Raw genomic sequence first — 21311 nt, 5'->3', positions numbered from 1 at the left:
ACCAGGCAGAATTTAGGTATAGAGCAAAGTTGAGCATTACCACTGGCTATTTGGTAATTCTTAGGGAAAATACTATTCCATCTGGAACCAAAATAATAGTAATAATAATAATAACAGCAACAACAAAACCAATGGAAGTATTGAGTTAAAGTATGTTGAGTAGGACCCTGTCAAAAACTTATTACAATATTGGCTTACACTAATCCTCATTATCCACAGATGAATAATTCTTTTTTCATCTTCCTTTGATTTTAGGAAAACTTACTTCTGAAAGCATAGGAACTCCATGAAAGGTAGTCTTCTCTGTACACCTCTTTGCAGTGAATCAATATTTTTTCTTGTCTCTGGATGCTTATTATACCTTTTTCACATTCCAAGGTTTAATAAGAATAGGGCATTTTCCCTCCTGAGTGGATTTTCAGGTCTCTCTTCTTAGAGAAAAGTCAGAGATAGAGGCAGAGCAGGTGATCACTTTACCAAACTTAAATTGTATTTATGCTTATGAATGTTTCCAGAAAACATAATGACCTGTGAGGAGTCTATTATAATTAATCCAGAAATACTTTTTGAAAAATATTTAGGGCCTTGAATTAATATTATCTTTGTTTCATTGTTTGAGAAGATCTGAAATATAGATGCTTTTCATTCCTTTCTTACCCCAAGTTAGCAGCTAAGCTAGGCTTTTCTTACTAGGTTTAATGAGCTAAATCACTATACAGTATTTCCCAAAGTCAGGAATTATGGTAAATATCATGAGGATTGAAATGTTTAACTTAAAACACGAAAATTATTTATTGTGCCATCTCCCATCTTCCCTGCTAATTTATTTATTGCCACTTGGGATGAATTGCACTATATCTTTTTGCAAATCAAATGGATTTTGCAACATTCCATAATGTTTCTGTTTCCCAATGGTAATCATAGCTGTTGTACTGCATTAAAAAAGCAATTCTGCCAAGAATTAACTCTATTTTCCTAAACTATATTCACCAAGGGATCTTAAGCAGCTTTTCAACTTGGAGTCTGAGAAACCTGAGTGAAGAGAGCCTCAAAATGAGTAGAACAGATCAGCAAGAAGCATGTGAGGCCAGGATGATAACTGACTTCTCTAATGTTACAAAGAAACATTGTAAAGTGATACAGATGGGAGTATCATGTTATCCATGTTATCCCACACAGGTCACTTGATTGTCAGCAATAAAGGCCCTATGAACTGATTCCATCATTTCAGAGTACACCCTACTTCATGGAACTCTTCTATGGTAATGGCAGTAAACTTCTTTAATTTGAGAGCATTAGCTGTTTTCACAGCAGCTCTGTGAGGTATTTTTATAATTATTCTACTTTATCAATGAGCAATCCAGTTTAGAGAGGTTGAGTGAAGAGCCAGGATGTATCTGGTCTCACCCACACCTCCACTACTTCTACCACTGCCACAGCCCTGAACTATTCTGTGAGATGTTCACACAGGGCCTTGCTACTCAAGAACCAGCAGCAACAGCCCCTGATGCCTGTTAGAAATGCAGTCTCAGACCACACTTCAGATCTGCTGAGGCATTTTAACAATATTGCCAGGTGACCTGTATTCCCATCCATTTAGGCATGAGAAACCCCTGCATAGTCTGCAATTATGCTGAATTAGATGTGCTAGAGTTCACCTTGCTTCCAATGGTGGTTTCGGGACACTCAGAGATGGGGGAACATCCTCGAATGTCTAAGAAAGCAATTTTCAGAAGTGTCTGAGCACAGAGCAGCCTGGAAAACAGTAAAATAAGTCAACTTGAAATCCCACTCAGAAGCAATTTGTGGTCAATCTGCCTGATCCGTTCTGAGGGGCCTAAATGTGGGTTTTTCTGAGAAGGAAGGGATAAAGCTGATGAAATATTTTGCTGGATAAAAATTTCCAAGTGCTATAGAAACACAGCAGCTACTCTGTTACTCATTACAGGTTGGTCAGAGGAGGAAGGGAAGGAGCAGTTTGTAAAGATGTTAAAATCCTGGTGGTAAAAACTACACAAACCCTATTTAGTCTTTCTTTGATGATTTCTAATCTTGTTGCTTAGGGTCCTTGTTACAAATAAGTGAGAAATTATCAGGTAGTAGAGCTTTGTTCTCCAGTAGTGACTCCTAAGAGGGTTTTTCTGTACAGAAACTGTCTCCACATCTGAATGGCATGGCACATATTATGATGTAGGAATTCAATAAATGTCTAATATTCCTAGCCAATACCTAATTTTATCACTGCCCTGTTAATGGGGTTGCAAAGTTAGTTGCTCTGGCAGAATTAATGGCATGCTGACTGCTATGGTGCAACTGAGTCTTGCCCTGGAGAGACTTGAATGGAATGACTTGCTAGGTTCTGGTTCCTTGTGATGCTCCTTTCAGTGACTTGGACATCTTCCCCACCCCATAATTTTTTTTAAAAGATTTTAGTTATTTTATTTTTAGAGAGAGAGTTAGGGTGGGAGAAAGAAGGAGAGAAATATCAATGTGAGAAACATTGATCAGTTGCCTCTGGTACACACCCTGACCAGGGACCAAACCCACAACCCAGGCATGTACGCTGACTGGGAATTGAACCAGCGACATTTTGCTTTGTGTGACAACATTCCAACGAATGGAGCCACACTGGTCAGGGCCACACTATAATTTTTGACATGAGCTAACTCCATACCCTTTTTCAAAACCCCTTCCTTCATCTTCTTGCTGAGATGTGGTATTGGCAATGCTAATGACTTTGATGTAACTTTGTTGAAAAACCATTTTACTTCTTATTAGAGCTATAATTTCTCCAATTTTTTCCAACTCCTGAAAAATTTCAATAATGATGAAATTGCTTTTTGACTTTGAGTATATGATATACTTAAAGAAGACTCGATTATTTTAATCTGATCTCTTGCAATTCTTCTGCTGTGTTTCAAGCCTTCCATCAAAAAGGATATTATTTTTTGGAGTTTTAAAAATAATTTTTCTTGAGTCAATGCTTAATTATATATACATATTTGTCACCTAAATTTCTATTAGTTGTAAAAATAAAGTTTTTCTGTCATGCCGCCAATTTAGTTTCACCTGTTTATTATTAAGTTTGGGTGGTTGCTGAGGCTCCAGGGAGTGGCTCAATTAGGTCTTTTCCTCATTCCCTAAGCACACAGAGTTCTGACATCACATATGTGTTTCTCAACCAATCAGAGAGCACATTAACAAATCCACTCTACATAAACTTAACTCCTTATTAGATTTTCTGAATGTTTACTGCATATCATAATTTACAAGAGGCTTCAATTAGCCCTTAAAACAACCTTATGATTTGAGGTTATAAAAACTGAAGTTCAGAGAAGCTGAGAAACAAAACTAATGTCACAAAACTAGTTACTAAGTGGCATTTCCAACATTCAAACCCAGATCTGTCTACCACATCCTAAGTGCTGCCCTGCACTGCCTCCTCAGTGTGAAGGAACGTCTTCTTGTTACCAAATGTCTACCATTATAAGAATGTCTTGGAATGTGTGGCATTATGATCTCACTTTACTCTAAGGCCAGGTATTAGATTAGGCCAGTCTATGCTGTTGTAGGAAACAAACTCCCAAGTGTTAGTGGCTTAACACATAAAGTTTTATGTTTAACTTACCACAGGTTGACTGTGGGTTCAGCATTTCTGCTGGGCAGCTCTGTTCCAAGGACCCAGGCTGTCTTCCTCTTGATGCACTACCAGCCAGAATGTGCAGCTTCTAGTCTCTCAGCACAAGACTAGTCTCTTGATGTTGCAGCTTGGGATTGATACGCGGCCCCACTAAATTTTAAGGGCTCTGAGAGAAGTGAGGGAGTACACATATATTCAGTAAGCAGTGGATGGTTCTGTGACAGCTTGCAAGGACAAAGCCACACTCCTGCTGTGGAAGGTAGATGAGATCATTTTCTGTGCCTGCCACACAGGGAAAAGATGGCTCTCAGACTGGAAATCAATCATAACTTAGGGAGAGAAATCATTAGAGGGAGAGCAGTCAATCAGGTGAGACAAAAAAGACGAAATGGCTCCTGTCAAAAATGAGACTATTGAATGTTGGGTTGCAAGGGGGCATCCTCTGTGTGGAGGCAGGTCAGGAGGCAAGTGAGGAATCTGGGCTAGGGGGCACTTGAATTATTTCAGCCCTTTGCATCCAGAAAACAAAGATCTTAGGAGGCAGTATGTAAAAGGGGGTAGGCTCTGTGAGTCTCGGGAGCAAATCTTTGTACTTCTTGTATATTCTGTGTATTTCTATTTGAATTTCCCTTAATATATAGTCATTTAGCATTTAGTCATTTTAGTACTGTTTAGTGATTTTTAAAGTCCCTGTGTGTCTCAGCTGTCCAAATGGGTAACAGCAGAAGGGTTTGTGTCCATATGTAGCCAGAACAGAAGAAAGAAAGCCAAACATTGCCGAGAACTCTATCCCCACCTATAGTGCCCATATCCACGCCTTAGTTTATTTCTTCCCATAGAATTTATTGCCTTTTAGTATAGCATATTTTTACTTATTGATTTTGTTATCCATCTACATTAATAGAATGCAAATTTCATGAGGATAATGATTTTTGTCTGTTTAGTTCACTGCAGTATCCGCAGCATATAGAATAAATAGTTCCTGGCACATGATAGATAATAAGTGAAACTTTGTAGATTAAAGAAGCCATGGTGCCCTGACTGGTGTGGCTGAGTTGGTTGGGCATCATCCTACAAAGTAAAAGGTTGCCGGCCTCAATAGGGGCGCTATGAGAGGCAACCGATTGATATTTCTCTCCCTTCCCCTCTCTCTATAAATAAATAAATAAATAAAATCTTTAGGAAAAAAAGAGAAGCCACAGTGAGCACCCAGGAACCTCAGTAGAAATGGGAAATGAGACAAAGTTAGGGATGGTTTAACCTACCAGAAGATTCTTATTCTGGAGCAAAAATGTGGAGGGTTAGTATAATTTTTTCTGAAATTTCTTTCACATTCTGCTTGTTATGGAATTTCTTTATAATAGGATGACATCTCCTCTAATACTTATCTCTTATGTAAAGACAAGCAATCTTTCTGCCTAAATTTCTCTTTTTCTGATCTCAATAGCAACATCCTCACCATATAGGATTTATTACATGAGGATTCCTCCACTGTCTCACAGTAGCCCATCTCCCAACAACTGTGAAAGATGAATTTTCTAGATACCTGGTTGAAAATGACATATAAGTTTAGTTCTGTGAATGTCAACCTTAAAGATCAATTTGGGGAACATAACTGGGCCAGCCACAGAATCAGTTAGCAAAGCAGAGTAGTAGAGCTTGGGGATTACTGAAAGGTCTCTGAAAATCTAGCATTGGTCCTGCTGTTGATTCAGAAAGAAAGATTAATCATAAACCAATATTTTCCCTTCTCCTAAGATTTTATTTTACATAAAAAATGATACTTTTAAAAAGATAAAAATTATTTTGTACATATAAAAAAGCAAGTATTTTTATATATTTAGTAGAGTAGAAAAAGTTGAGGAAATATAGGAAGTTAGAAAATGAGTAAGATACTCTATGGGGTTTTTGAGTTAAAATAGTGAATAGTTTTAACTGCATCACATAAGTGCAATGGAGAAAATTAAGCAAAGAGGGAGACAGAAAATGTTGGGAGGAGGGTTATAAATAATAAAAACAAGTGGAGAAAAAACATTAATAAAATAACTCTCCTTATCCTGGTAAGAATGAATATGAGATTAAAAAAGAAAAACTCCACAAGAATATCATCAAAAGCAATTAAAAATGGTAGTGACTACAACCTACTTCAACAAACTTCAAAACCTAAAACCCAACAAATGGAAAACTCTAGAGTAACTGGGGCAGCAGAGAGGTGCAGTGCAGCCTGGCTTCTCAGCTGCTTTGATTCCCAGGGGGACACATCAGGTAGGTGAGAGGAAGCCCAAAGATTGTCACTAGTAGCATCAAATGTTGAGTTCTGCAAACTGGGAGGACGTTCTCATCTTTTTTTCTTTTTTAAGTCGGAAGTGGGAAACTACTGGAAGCTATTTAAGGAACTATTTTTAATTCCCCAAATAAAGGGGAAACAAGTGGGAGGAGGAGAGAAAGGCACCATGAAGTCCTCTGAATTGGGAAAGCCATCTTAAGCCCAAGAATACTCCCTTCCTGGGAGTGAGCCACATCCCACCAATGGGTGAGGGGGAATACGATGCAGCAAAGCCAACCGAGTCTCCAATTTTTTCCTTTGATAATAGAGTTCCTAAATTTCACATGCACAAATTACTTCCCAGAAAACAAAAAAAATCTTTATTTTATTTTTTAATATCCTGAGTGTGCCTCAAACAACAAAAGGAAAGCACTCTGGATGTGGGTCTTTTTTAAAAAGATTTTATTTATTTATTTTTAGAAGAGGGGAAGGGAGAGAGAAAGAGAAGGAGAGAAACATCAATGTATGGTTGCCTACAAGAATACTAATGAATATTTCAGGCATCCAAGTAGTAAAGGCAAATTACAAAAAAAGAAAGAGGAAAATAGGTCTGGCCTTATTCTTTCTCAGAGTAACATACAAGTCTCCATTCAAAACAATGAAACAAAAGTTCCCATGAGAATAACATGTAATACCAAGAAAACTGCCAATCCAGGATGTTATTCAAAAATAAGGAAAGAGGCAGATATTTTTTTTTCTTTATTTTATTAAATTTATTGCGGTGACATTGGTTAGTAAGCATATATAGGTTTTAAGCATACAATTTCTATAATATATATCATCTGTATATTGCATTTGTGTGTATGCCACCCAAAGTCACTTTCAGTCACCATATATTTAATCCCCTTTACCCTCTTCTACCTCCCCCAATCCTCTTTCTCTCTGGTTTGTTTGTCTTGTTTGTTCACTTGTTGCTTTCAGTTTTATATCCTACATGTGAGTGAAATCATATGGTTCTTGACTTTTTTCATCTGACTTACTTCACTTAACATGATATTCTCAAGATCTACCCATCCATGTCACAAATGGCAGTGTTTCGTCTTTTCTTATAGCTGAGTAATATTCCATTGTATATATGCACCACATCTTTACCCACTCATCTATAGAAGGACACTTTTGTTGTTTCCATGTCTTGGCCACTATGAATAGTGCTGCAAGGGGTACACATATCTTGACGATTAAATGTCTTCAAAAATTTCAAATAGATACCCAGAAGAGGTATTTCTGAGTCATATGGTAACTTTATTCTTAATTTTTGGAGGAATCTCCATACTATCTTCCATAGTGGCTATACCAGTTCACATTCCCACCAACAGTGAATGAGGGTTCCTTTTTCTCACAACCTTTTCAACACTTGCTATTATTTCTCTTTGTACTTTTTTTCAGATTTTTTGTTATATTTTTTCATTACCATTTAGTTCTCTTATATCTTCCTCTCCCCAGCAATCACCACACTGTTGTCTATGAGTTCTTTTTCCTTTTTGCTCAGTCCCTCCACCCCATACATCCCCCCACCCCCTCTTAGCTGTCATCTTGCTCTCTATCTATGAGTCTGTCTCCATTTTGCTTATTACATTAATCATCTTACATTCGTCTTTCTCTGACTGGCTTATTCCACTTAGCATAATGTTCTCCAGGTCCACCCACACTGTCACAAAGGGTAAAACTTTCTTCTTTTTTATGGCTGAGTAGTATTCCATTGTGTAAATGTCCCATAGTAGTTTTATCCATTCATCTACTGATGGACACTTGGGTTGCTTCTATATCTGGGCAATTACAAATAATGCTGCAATGAACATAGGGGAGCTTATGTTCTTCTAAATTCATGTTTTGGGTTCCTTCAGATATATTCCCAAATTGGGATCACAGGATCAAAAGGCAGATGCATTTAAAACATTTTTTCTTTATGTATCTACATACTGCTTTCCACAGTGGCTATACCAATCTGCATTCCCACCAACAGTGCAAAAGAATTCCCCTTTCTCCATGTCCTTGCTAACACGTGTTTTTTGTTGATTTATTGATGATAGCCAGTCTGACAAGTGTGAGGTGTTATCTCATTATGTTTTTAATTAGCATTTCTCTGATGCTTTCATATGTCTGTTGGCCATCTGTATGTCCTCTTTGGAGAAATGTCTATTCAGATCCTTTGCCCATTTTTTAATTGGGTTATTTTCTTTTGGTATTGAGTTTTGTAAGATTTTTATAAATTTTGAATATTAACCCCTTTTCAGATGTATTGGTGAATATGTTCACCCATTTCGTAGGCTGTCTTTTTATTTTGTTGATGTTTTCCTTTGTGGTGCAAATTTTTTTTTAGTTTGATGTAGTCCCACTTGTTTATTTTTTCTTTTATTTCCCTTGCTTGGGGAAATACATCTGATAAAATATTGCTATGAGCAATGTCCAAGATTTTGCTGACTATGTTTTCTTCTATGATTTTTATGGTTCTGGGTCTAACATTTAAGTCTTTAATCCACTTTGAATTTATTATTGCATGTGGTGTAAGAAGTTGGTCTGGTTTCATTTTTATGCATGTATCTGTACAATTTTCCCAATATCATTTATTAAATAAACTATCTTTAGCCCATTGTATGTGCTTGTTTCCTCTGTCAAATATTAATTTACTATAAAGATGTGGGTTTATTTCTGGGCTCTCTATTCTGTTCCACTGATCTATGTGTCTGTTTTTTTATGCCAGTGCCATGCTGTTTTGATTACTGTGGTCTTATATTATAGTTTGTATTAGGTAGCATGATTCCTCCAACTTGTTCTTCTTTCTCAGGATCACAGTTGCTAAGAGGGTTCTATTGTGGTTCCATATACATTTTTGAAATATTTGTTCTAGTTCTGTGAAATATGTCATTGGAATCTTGATGGAAATGGTATTGAATCTATAGATTGCTTTGGACATTTTAATAATATTAATTCTTCCTATATGTCAGTGTCTTATAATTTTCTGAGTACATATCTTTTACATCCTTGATTAGGTTTATTCCAAAGTATTTTTTTGAAGCAGTTGTGAATGATATTGTTTTCTTACTTTCTTTTTTGGTTAGTTCATTACTGACATATAAAAATGCACCTGATTTCTGGGTATTAATTTTGTATCCTGATACTTTGCTGAATTTATTAATCAGTTCTAGCAATTTCTTGATGTTGAGGTTCTCTATATACAGTACTATGTGATCTGCAAATAAAGACAGTTTCACTTCTTCCTTTCTAGTTTGGGTGCTTTTTATTTCTTTTTCTTGTCTGATTTCTGTGGCTAGGACTTCCAACACTATGTTGAATAAAAGTGGAGAGAGTGGACAGCCTTGTCTTGTTCCTGATTTCAGGGGGAATATTTTCATTTTTTGTCCATTGAGTATGATGTTGGCTTCAGGTTTCTCATATATAGCCTTAATTATGTTAAGGTATGCTCCCTCTAGTTCCATTTTGCTATGTTTTTGTTTTTTGAGGTAGGCCTGTAATGCTATGAATTTCCTTCTTAGGATTGCTTTCTCCGTGTCCCACAGATTTTGAATTGTGTTCACATTTTCATTTGTTTCAAGGTATCTTTTGATTTCTTCTTTAATCTCATTGTTGACCCATTTATTGTTTAATAATGTGTTATTTAGCTTCTATGCCTGCATGTTTTTCAGTGTTCTTCTTGTGATTGATTTCTAGTTTCATAGCATTGTGGTCAGAGAAGATACTTGATATGATTTCAATCTTCTTAAATTTATTGAGACTTGTTTTTTGATCTATACTAGGAAATATTCTATGTGCACTTGAAAAGTATGTATATTCTGCTGCTTTGGGGTGAAATTTTCCTTGTTGATTTTCTGTCTGGAAGATCTATCCTTTGAAGTCAATGGGATGTTAATATTTCTGGCTATGACTGTATTTCTGTCCAGCTCTCCATTTATGTCCATCAAGATCTGCTTTATATATTTTGGTGCTCTTATGTTGGGTGCATAAATGCTTACTGGGGTCATATCTTCTTATTGGATTGTTCCCTTTATCATTATGTAGTGTCCTTCTTTGTCTCTTAGTATAGCCTTCGTTTTAAGGACTATTTTGTAGGATATAAGTACTGCTACATCAGCTTTTATTTCCTTTCCATTTATAGTAAATGAAATAACTTTTTTTCATCTCTTTACTCTTATCTTTGTGTATCTTTTGATCTGAGGTGGGTCTCTTGGATGCAGCATATATGTGCATCTTGTTTTCTTATCCAGTCAGCTACTCTATGTCTTTTGGTTGGAGCATTTAAGCCTTCTACATTTAAGGTGATTATTGATAGATAGATATTTAGTGCCATTTTATTGTTAGACTACTTTCCCCTGATCTTTTTCTTTCTCCTTGTCCTTTTCTTCTGCTTAAAGAAAGCCCTTTAACATTTGTTGCAGTACTGGTTTGGTGTTAACAAACTCCTGTCTGATAAGCTCCTTATTTCTTCTATTTTAAATGCTAGCCTTACTGGGTAAAGTAGCCTTGGTTGTAGGTCCTTAGTTTTCTTCACCTTGAATATTTCATGCCAATCCCTTTTGGCCAGAAATGCTTTACTGAAAAATCAGATGACAATCTAATTGGTGCTCCCTTGTATGTAACTGCCTGCTTTTCTCTTGCAGCTTTTAGAATTCTCTTCTTGTCTTTTAGCTTTGTGATTTGATTTATGATGTGTCTTGGTGTAGCCCACTTTACAGCAAACTTATTTCAAACTCTCTGAGTTTCCTGTACTTGTGTGTTTTTTCCTTCACCAAATTAGGGAAGTTGTTGGTCAAATAGGTTCTCGATCCCTTGCTCACTCTCTTCTTCTTCTAGCATTCCCCTGATGCAGATGTTGTTACATTTCATGTTATCCCAAAAGGTTCTTAAGTGCTCATTTCTTTTTATTTATTTATTTATTTGTTTGTTTGTTTTGCTGTTCTGCTTGGGTGTTTTTTTTTTCTACCTTATATTACAAATCACTAATTCAATCCTCTGCTTCTTCTAACCTACTCTTTCTTTCTTTTTTTTAGTGTATAATTTATTTCAGATATTGCATTTTTTTAATTTCTGACTTCTTCTTTTTCATGGTTCCTATGTCTTTTTTTTTCATGCTGTTGAATAGCCTTACAATTATTATTCTAAACTCTCTACCTGATAAGTTGCTTGTCTCCATTTCATCTAGTTTTTCTTCTAGATAATTCTCTTTTTTTTTTAAATTTGTATTCTGTTTCTTTGTCTTCCCATTTTAGCTGCCTCTTTGTGTCTGTTTATACATATTAGGTGGATCTGCAAAGACCCTGGTTCAGGCTTATGTCAAATCCAGCCTGTGACTGGCCCTAGGCAACTGGTTTGGAGCTATCAGTGATCCACACCTTGTAGCCCCCTCTTCTGGGCCTTGTTGTCTGCAGAAAGAACCTGACTATACACCAAGGCCAGCTTTTACCAGCACCAGGCCCAGGGGAGGGTCAGCTAAAGTCCCAGAACTCCCAGAGATCTGCCTCTGCCTATAGGCTTTCTGTTAGGCTTAAAGAGTGAAAGTCTTCCAGCTGTACTCCTCAGAAGCAAGGCTTAAACACCACAGGGGAGTGCTCTGCCTGAGAAAGATGGTTTCTACTGTGTGGGCGACGACTCAGTACAGGGATCTTCTCCAGAACCACCAGACCCAGACTCTCCTCATGCATCTCTAGTCCACTCTTTCCTCCCTCTGCTGGAGCCCTGGGTAAGTGGCTGCAAACGGAATTTTTTTGTGTCAGCCCTTTAAGAGGCTCTTTGTATCTCGAGCCATCTCTTCTGATGGACAGAAACCCTGTTGCTTTTCATAGCTGAATGTTATTTGGGTTCCTTTCCTGGTTCTGGTGCTACAGGCTAGGAAGCCCAGCTTGGGCTTTAGACTCCATACTTCTCAGGAGGAGCCCCCAGACTGCTGAAATATCCCTCTAAGACTTCAGCTGCCACCTGTGGAGCCCAGCCGTCCCTATCCTTCCTCCTTCACAATCCCTATCAGTCATGTGGTGATGCAGCTTCTTCTGTCTGTATGTGGTTATAAGGCTTTACTTCAGTTAGTGTTCATCTGGTTATTCAGGATGATTTTTCTATAGTTTAGTTGTAATTTCAGGTTGGTCCTGGGAGGACGTTACTGTAGCTTCCACTTACTCTTCCACTATATTAGCTCTCTCCTCTCTTGTTGATTATTGCTATTCTAACAGATGTGAAGTGGTATCTCATTGTGGTTTTAATTTGCATTTGCCTAATAGCTGGTGAAGTTGAGCATCTTTGCATATGTCTGTTAGCCATTTATAAAAAAGGACATTCTTAAAGACAAGAAAATTCAGGGGCTACAGTACCCATGAGCTGCTGTTGTAAAGACTAACAGGAACTCAAATCAAACAATTCAGAGATGACTTGAAAATAGAAAGCCAAGAAATAAAGTAATAAAATGTAAACATTACATGGAAATTAAAGAAAGTGAATGTTATATGAATAATGTAAAATTAATAATACATATTGGAATGTGGGGATAGCTAGGTGAGAGATTGCTAATGTCCTCTTCTTTCAGAGCTAGGATGGCATCTGTACTATTTTAGATTAAAACAGCTGTTTTTTTTTTAACAACTCTAACTCTTTAAAATTTTTCCAAAACTCCTTTGTTGAATATTAAGTGATCTTTTTAGTAACTAATATTGCCAATAGTAAAGATATGTTTTTTGAAACTCAACATTTATATTTTTTCTTGTTATCTTTAAGTAAAATTAAATTTAATATTTTTATTAATATTGTGTCAATTATATTAAAATCCCATTTACATAAAAATGTCTCTATTTCACATCCACTTTTCAATGTATGTTATACCTTTAGTGCATTAATATTAGAAATATCAAGTGGTATTTTTTAACCTGTTTTTCTGTGCTTCTAAAAATGTACAATAAAAAAAAAAAAAAACTGGTATCTGACTGATGCAATAAACTGATGCACCGGAGCAATTTATTGAATAGTAACATGTGCTTGTTTTACTATTTTCCCTTCTTCCCTTATTTCAAGCAGGCAGTCAGCTTTGTCATTTCTTGTCTCTAGCATTTTTGTTAGATAACAGCAGCTGAAGTCAACTTTATAAAAATATTAATACATTGAAAAATTAACATTAAACATCTTACTGTGAGTGAGGAGAAGAAAAAGATTTGGAAGGCAAGGAGTAATGGAACTGAAATTCTCTCAGATTGGAAAAAGGAGAAAGGTCTCTGGGTTCCGTACTTCCCATGCAGCACCTAAGAAGGAAAGTAAAATTTTATTAGCATAGGTCATACATGCTGACTAAAATTTCTCACATCCTGAGGCTGGGAACATAAAGAATTTTAAAATAAAATTAAAATTAAAATGTATTTCTTTCTAAATAAATTGTATTTTTAAAATAACTTAAAGAATTATTGTAAGTTTAAATTCCACATGTCAATTCTCCAAAGTCATTTGTGTTATCAAGAAAGTAATGTAGTAACTAGTGAAAACACTGGTAAGAATTGGTTCATCTTATGGTTCTAATTCTACCCACTGTCCCTGAAGGAAAGTATGGCCAAGAATACATTCTGAGAAAAAGGAGACAGGGAGCATGGTGCATTGTCCAAGCCAGAAGGAGGAAACAACTCTAAAGTAGACAACCTGGATACCTGAAGAAAGTATCAAAAAGGGAAGGAAGAGAGGATCCAAGATGGTGGTGGAGTAGGTAGAAGTTAGATTCACCTCCTCCCATGACCAACCAGGAATTACAACTAAAATGTAGAATAATCCACCTGAAGATTAGTTGAACAGAAGTCTTATAAACAAGTATTTACAGAAGAATCCACATTGAGCCTGGTAGGAAAGGCAGATACATCAAAAGGGCTGGCTCACACCCATGTGTGGTGGTTGAAAATCCAGAGAGGTATTTTAGCTGTAAAGGTTTCCCCACAAAGAGCAAGGGGTCTCAACCCCACACCAGGCTCTCCAGCCTGGAGCACCAGAGCTAGTAAGAGGATCCCATATATCTGTCTGTAAAAATCAGTGGGAATTATGTCCATCAGAAAGAGACAGAAGTTTGTGAGAAGCCGAGACATACTCCTAAAGGGCCAGCACACAAAATCTCTTCTACAGCCATTCATCCTGGGGTCCAGCAGAGGGAAGTTGGAGCAGTTGAGTTGTGTGAGGAGAGACTGGATTGTGAGAGGGCTGAAGGGACACCTGCCAGGGTCCCTGTGCTGAGTCCCTCTCTCACATTGCTCACAGATCCCACCTTTCCTGGGTCAAACACTCCCCTCCATACAGCATCATTCTGGGGGAATGCAATAGCCCCTTCCAACTCTCTATCACTCTGCTTTGCCAGCTCATGTGCTACAAAAGAGTCAGCTTCCTGGGCCCATGGTGTAGACTTTCTTAGAGAGCACTTGAGGAAGTCCAGGTGGACTCAGAGTGTGTCAGAGACTGGGTTACATGGCTCTGGACAGGGAGCCTATCTCCAACCCTGCCCCCAAGATGCCTGACTAGTGCTATCCCCTAAGAAGGAACCCCAACTCATTGTGGCCATGTCCTATCACATTCATGCCCTGCAGAGGAGTCAGCTGGCTGGGGCCAGCCTGAGCCTGCTGTACAGACCTTCTTGGAGAGCTCTTGAAGTGGTCCTGGAAGGCTTAGGGGGAGTCTGAGTTGTGTGGCTCTAGGGCAGGAGCCCTTTACTCTCATGTGCCTGACTGATGCCTTCATTGCTGTATAGAGCCCTCCCTTCATACAGTCATTTCTTGATGTGTTTGGGCCTGATAAACAATGCTGGCCTCATCCTGATGACTTCCTGAGACCCTGCCCCACCACAAAGGTTTGTGGGACTGTTTCTGAGTGGCCTCTGGCCCAATACTGGTGCCAAGTTTGATCTGTATCAATCTGGTGAATACCACTCACTCTTACCTGGTGATTCACTGAGAACCTACCTCACACAATTCACATACCTCCAGAGGCTCTATCAGTGATTTAGCCTAACAGACAACCAGCAGGTGGAGGCAGATCTTGGAGAGACTTGAGTCTTTTTGCTGACTTGCAGGTGGAAGCCATCCTTGGTGAGCAGCTTGGCTCCTCCCATGCACACCCAGGGCCAGCAAAGGCAGCTGTAAACTGTGAATTGCTTCGTAGCTCCAAAAAGCCCAGGGACAGTCATAGGCAGCACCTGCACCAGAGTCCCTCCCAAGAGCTCTAATATGGCTGGTGGCAGGATTCAGACGACATCAGAGCATGACCCAATTAGCTCCACAAGCAGCACATCCAAAGGAAGATCCCTGCAGGCACCAGACCCTGCTGGGTGAATTCTGATTCATAATGTCGACACACATGATGTGGTGGTGTTGGCAAGACAGTAGGTGTGGCTGGCTGGCAAAATGAGCAGTCACACATTAGAAAAGCTGGGAGGGATGCCTGGGGAGTGATCCCAGTTCCAAGCCAGACCACACAACACATGGTTCCAGTGCTGGGAAAATAAAGCCTCATTACTTCTGGCTGTGAAAATCAGTAGGGGTTAGGGCAGTGGAATAAACTTCTGATCTCTTGGGAGAGTTCATTTACAGGACCCTCATGTCCCTAGAACACCCACAAATACACCTACTCTGGGAACCATAACCAGGGCAACAGTTAGAGCAGCACCAGTCACATATGGGAAGTGAGTGAAGTGATTGGAAAAGGGGCGAGTGCTGACCAAGCAGTATTGTTTCCTCTCTGACCCTTCCCCCATATAGAGCCCCACAAAGTGGTGAACCAAGTCACCCAGCACTGACAAATACCTAAGGCTCTGCTCCTTATAACATAACAGGTGTGGCAGCTCTACCTAACACACTGAGGCAAACAAAGGAAGCTGTCGAGTTGAGGAGATAGAGAAGTATGACCCAAAAGAGGGGGCAGATCAAAATTCCAGTGGGAAAACTAAGCGAGGGGGAGTTAGCCAATCTAAAAGACAGAGAGTTCAAAACGCTGGTGATAAAGATCCTCACAGAAATTACTGAGTGCAGCAAATACATAATGGAAGAAGTGAAGACAGAAAAAGTCACATGAAACCAGTTTTGAAGAGAGGGAAATTGGAGTTCAGATCAATGATTTGGAACATAAGGAAGAAATAAACAGTCAACCAGTACAGAACAAAGAAACAAAAAATGAAAACAATGAGGACAGACTTAGAAACCTCTGGGACAACTTTAAACTTACCAACATCCAAATCATAGGGGTCCCATAAGGAGAAGAGGAAGAACAAGATATTGAAAACTTACTTGAAAGAATAATGGAGAACTTCTCTAATTTGGAGACGGAGATCATACAAGTCCAGGAATCACAGAGAATCCCAAACAAGTTGGGCCCAAAGAGGACCACACCAAGACACATCATAATTAAAATGCCAAGGGTTCAAGATCAAGAGAGAATCTTAAAAGCAGCAAGAGAAAAGAAGAGAATGACCTACAAAGGAATTCCAATAAGGCTGCCAGCTGATTTCTCAAAAGAAACTTTGCAGGCAAGTGGGGCTGGTAAGAAGTATTCAAAGTGATAAAAAGTAAGGACCTATAACCAAGATTACTCTATCCAGCAAAGCTATCATTTATAATGGAAAGGCAGATAAAGTGCTTCTGAGACAAGGTAAAGCTAAAGAAGTTCATCATCACCAAGCCTTTATTATATGAAATGTTAAAGGGACGCATTTAAAAAAAAGAATATTCAAACTATGAGCAGTAAAATGAAAACAAATTCACAGTTATCAACAAATGAATCTAAAAAACAAAAACAAGATAAGCAAACAATTAGAACATGAGCAGAACTGTGAATATGAAGATCAAATGGTTATCAGCAGGGAGGGCGAATAGGGAGAATAGGGGAAAAGGTGCAAGGCTCAAGAACCATAATTGGTTGGTGCAAAATAGACAGGGGGATGCCAAGAATAGTAAAGTAAATGGTGAAGCCAAAGAACTTATATGCATGACCCATGGACACAAACTAAGGAAGTGGGTGTATTAATGGAGGGAAGAGAGGTATAGGGCAGAGGGGGCCGAAGGGGGAAAAATTGAAACAACTGTAATAGCATAATCAATAAAATATACTTTAAAAAAAGAAAATTCTAGACTTGAAGTCTGAAGAGCTGGGTACAAATCCTGACTGTCAAAGTGGCAACTTTGGGGCAGTCCTATAAACTCCCCAGATCCCAAAACCTCCTTCAATGCAAGAACAGGATTGAATAAGCTGATCCTGAACACCTCTACCACTTCTAAACATAACATTTATATATTCCAATGGAAAGACACTTGATATTTTTGGCAGAAATAAGAATTACTTATGTGGATTAGAAAGGTTAATTTCGTAGCAGTAGGTTTATGAGGGTGTGTGTAAAGTTAAAAGACCAGAATATCTGTTAGAAAATCTCTCTTCTTCCAAATCACAATACCCACCTATATAGGCAGCACCCACCTGTATAAGCAGGACCCTCCTAAGTAGACAGCACTCACCTATATAGGCAGCATCTACCTATTTAGTGAGTACAGAACCTTTCATATTTGCTTGATTTCCCCAAGTAACCATGCACACAGGCTATTGTTTATAGTAGAATTTTATTTAAAATAAAAAGTGTGTGTATTAGGGATGGGATGGTAGGGACCTGGCAGAGAAACATCATATCAAATTATTGAAAACAGAGTTACATGTGATGCAACTCTTAAAGTCCTTAAGAAGCTCTTTCCAACACTGGGAAATTCTCAATGAGCTTCTCCTCTCAGAGAATCCCCAGCCCTACATACTGCCCCATGCAGCCTCACCACTACAAATGCAGAGAGGAATGTTTTCTCCTCCTCTTTGTATTTCTTACGCTTCAGTCCTTCTTCATTTTTACACCAATAATAGTTGATATTTACTTAGTGTTCATATTTAAGAGCTTACCACATGCGTGCTGCTATTTTAAACACTTTGCAGGCATGTATTATATAATCCTTACAATAATTCTATGAGTTAGGTTTCATTATCATCATTATCACCCCTATTTGCTAAATGTGCAACTGAGGCACACATTACCTAAGGAGTATGACAAAGCCAGCTTAGCAAGGCTTTGGAGGCAGGATTCAGAGACAAGCTGTCTGACCGTAGGACCATGTGGTACGCCTCCCATAGCCAGCTATGCCTCTCCCAGCTCAAGACTCTTAGTCACTCTCTTGCTGACCTTTCAGTCCCCAAATAAAAATTCCTCCCATCTTTTGGTGTCAGCTTTTTTTTCTTACTTATATCCCAGACCCTAGGTTCAGGACTCTAGCTGAGGTCCTTCATGGGTTTTCCTTGCTGCTTTTTTTGGGATGAACTGTTGTTGTTGTTTTTTTTTTAACCAAATTCCCTCTCTCTTTGGGCAGAGTGGGCTACTTTCTAAGGCTCTCTGGCCTCTGCTACAAAACCAGACTCAACAAACAGCTGCCAGGACACAAAGAAACAGTAAATGTGCCTTGGTGTCCCCTCGCCCATAACTGTAATCAGACTATCATCTGTTTTAATCTGAATATAAACAACTCCATTAAAGCTAACTCATAGCCACCTCGTCCAGTCCATTAATTTCCACCCCAAAACGTGCCATCTCCTAGAGTTTATTTTAAAAGTATTTGACCTATACCAGTGTCTTTCATCGTGAACTAGGATATCAGTATAGTCACCTTAAAATAAAATAAAATAAATTTGAATCCTATTGAAGACTGTGTAGTCATTTTTTAATTATTTTATAGATTTACATTTTTGTGGCTTTGTTTACTTTTTAAATACATTTCCTCACAACTTCATGTGGGTGCTAGGAACCCTTTTTGACAGAAAAAATGCAAAGGTAGTGACCACCTGACCAAGTTCATTTAGATTCACAGTGACCAATGTAAAAATGAAAAACAGTTCCTTCTAGAGAAACCTGACCCTTGTAACTCATTATCATTCACTTTAACCTCCTTTAGCACCAAACCTTATAAAATGGATTAATAATCCCTATTTTCACACCACTCTTGTAGGAGCTGTTGATGAGACACAGAATGAAGTGAGGAACACAATTTAAGAGGGACTAGAAGAAAAATTCAGGGGTCTTGTGATACTAAATGATGGAGAGAGCATCCTCTGAATTCTTGCAATCTTCTTTTTAAAAGCATATTTTATTGGTTATGCTATTACAGTTGTCCCAATGTCTCCCCCTTTATCCCCCTCCACCCAGCACACCCCAATTTCTCAGGCAATCCCCACACCATTGTTCATGTCCATGAGTCATGCATACAAGTTCTTTGGCTACTCCTATACTGTACATCACCATGGCTATACAGTGACTACGAATTTGTACTTCTTAATCCCCTCACCTCTTCACCCATTTCCCCACACTTTCCTCCCATCTGGCACCCATGAAAATGTCCTACATATCCATAATTCTGCCTCTGTTCTTCTTGTTTGCTTAGCTTGTTTTTAGATTCAACCGTTGATAGATATGTATTTTTTTTGCTTTTTTCTGTTGTTGTTCACAGTTTTGATTTTCTTTTTCTTCAACAAGTTTCTTTAACATATCATACAGTAATGGCTTGGTAATGATGAATTCCTTTGGTTTTTCTTGTCTGGGAAGCTCTTTATCTTCCCTTTGATTCTAAATGACAGCTTTGCTGGGTAGAGCAATCTCAGCTCTAGGTCCTTGCTTTTCATGACTGTGAATATTTCTTGTCAGTCCCTTCTAGCCTGCAAAGTTTCTTTTGGAAAAATCAGCTGACAGTCTTATAGGAACTTGCCTGTAGGAAACTAACTGCTTTTCTCTTGTTGCTTTTAAGATTCTCTCTTTATCTTTAACTTTTGGCATTTTAATTATGATGTGTTTTAGAGTGGGTTTTTTTGCATCCATCTTATTTGGGACTCTCTGTGCTTGTGGACTTGCATGTCTATTTCCCTCACCAAATTATGGAAGTTTTCTTTCATTACTTTTCAAATAGATTTCCAATTTCTTGCTCTTTTTCTTCTCCTTCCAGTATCCATAAGATGCAAGTGTTGGGATGCTTGAAGTTGTCCCACAGGCTGCTTACACTATCTTCATTTTATTTGATCCTTTTTTTCTCTGGTTGTTCTGATCAGTTGTTTTTCACTTCTATATGTTCCAAATCATTGATTTGATTCTTGGCTTCATGCACTCTACTGTTGTTTCCCTGTAAATTGTTATTTATTTCAATTAGTGTATCCTCATTTCTAACTGGGCCTTTTTTTATGCTCCTGAGGTCCTCACTAAGTTCCTTTAGCATTATTATAAGCACAGTTTTGAATTCAGCATCTGATAGATTGCTTATCTCCATTTTGTTTAGCTCTTTTTCTGGAGTTTTGATCTGTTCTTTCATTTGGGCCATGTTTCTTCATCTCCTGATTTTGGCAGCCTCCTTGTGTCTGTTTCAATGTATTCAGTAGCGCTTCTATGACTCCCTGTCTTGGTGGCATGGCCTAGCATAGTAGGTGTCCTCTAGGGTCCAGTGGCACAGTCTCAACTATCACCCAGACTAGGTACTCAAAGTGCAACCTTCATGTGGGCTGAGTACACCGTCCTCTGCAGTTGAGCCTTGATTGCTGTTGGCAGGTCAATGGGAGGGATTTATGCAGGCCAGTCAGCTACAAGGACTGGCTGTGACCACTGACCATCAACCTACCCACTCCATGGAGGATCAGCTGTGAAGGGGAAGGGTGGTGGTGCTCCAATGTGGTCTATAGCTGTCCACTGGGTGCACAGGTCCTGGGGTTCCCTGGGTGGTGCAGGCCAAAATCAGTGTCCACCTGTGTTCTGCATGAGCTGCAAAACAATATGTGGATGGCTATGACTTGTGCTGGGGTTGGAGTTTCCCAGGCAAAACAAAGCTGTGAACGTAGACTGGATGATGCTAGTGCCAGGCCTGGGGCCACTTAGCAAGAGGTATGGGGACTGGGGGCTGGCTGAGGCTGGCTGTTGCTTGTTTAAGAGGGTTTAGAAAGTTGTGAAGCATGAGCCAAGACAAGCCATTCATATGGAAAAGCCACTGTTAACAGCTTGGATGGGCCTATAAGTTGGGCGGGGTGGAGGCTCAGGGCAGGGCAAGCACTGCTAGCCAGTTTGATAGAGTCACAGATATGGCACCCCCTGCTGGCTCTGTGTCTCTTTGGGGGTGGGTTCAGAAAAGGAACAACAGCCTCTGCCCACATTTCAGTCTGGGAGAAAGCTGTACCCCAGCTCTTGCCTTCGATTCCTCCCAGTATGCTACTGATGACTTTCGAGCTGCTACCCCAGTGCTGGAGCTCAGAGGGAGTGAGTCTGAGTAAGTCTGTGTGTGGGTTCTTTAAGAGGAACTACTTGGGACTCCAGAAGTTTCTTCCACTAATTCAATC

This window comes from Furipterus horrens, unplaced genomic scaffold (genome assembly GCF_987537825.1).
Source record: "Furipterus horrens unplaced genomic scaffold, mFurHor1.1.pri manual_scaffold_2, whole genome shotgun sequence".
NCBI lineage: Eukaryota > Metazoa > Chordata > Mammalia > Chiroptera > Furipteridae > Furipterus > Furipterus horrens.
Note: the sequence above shows the minus strand (reverse complement) of the source record.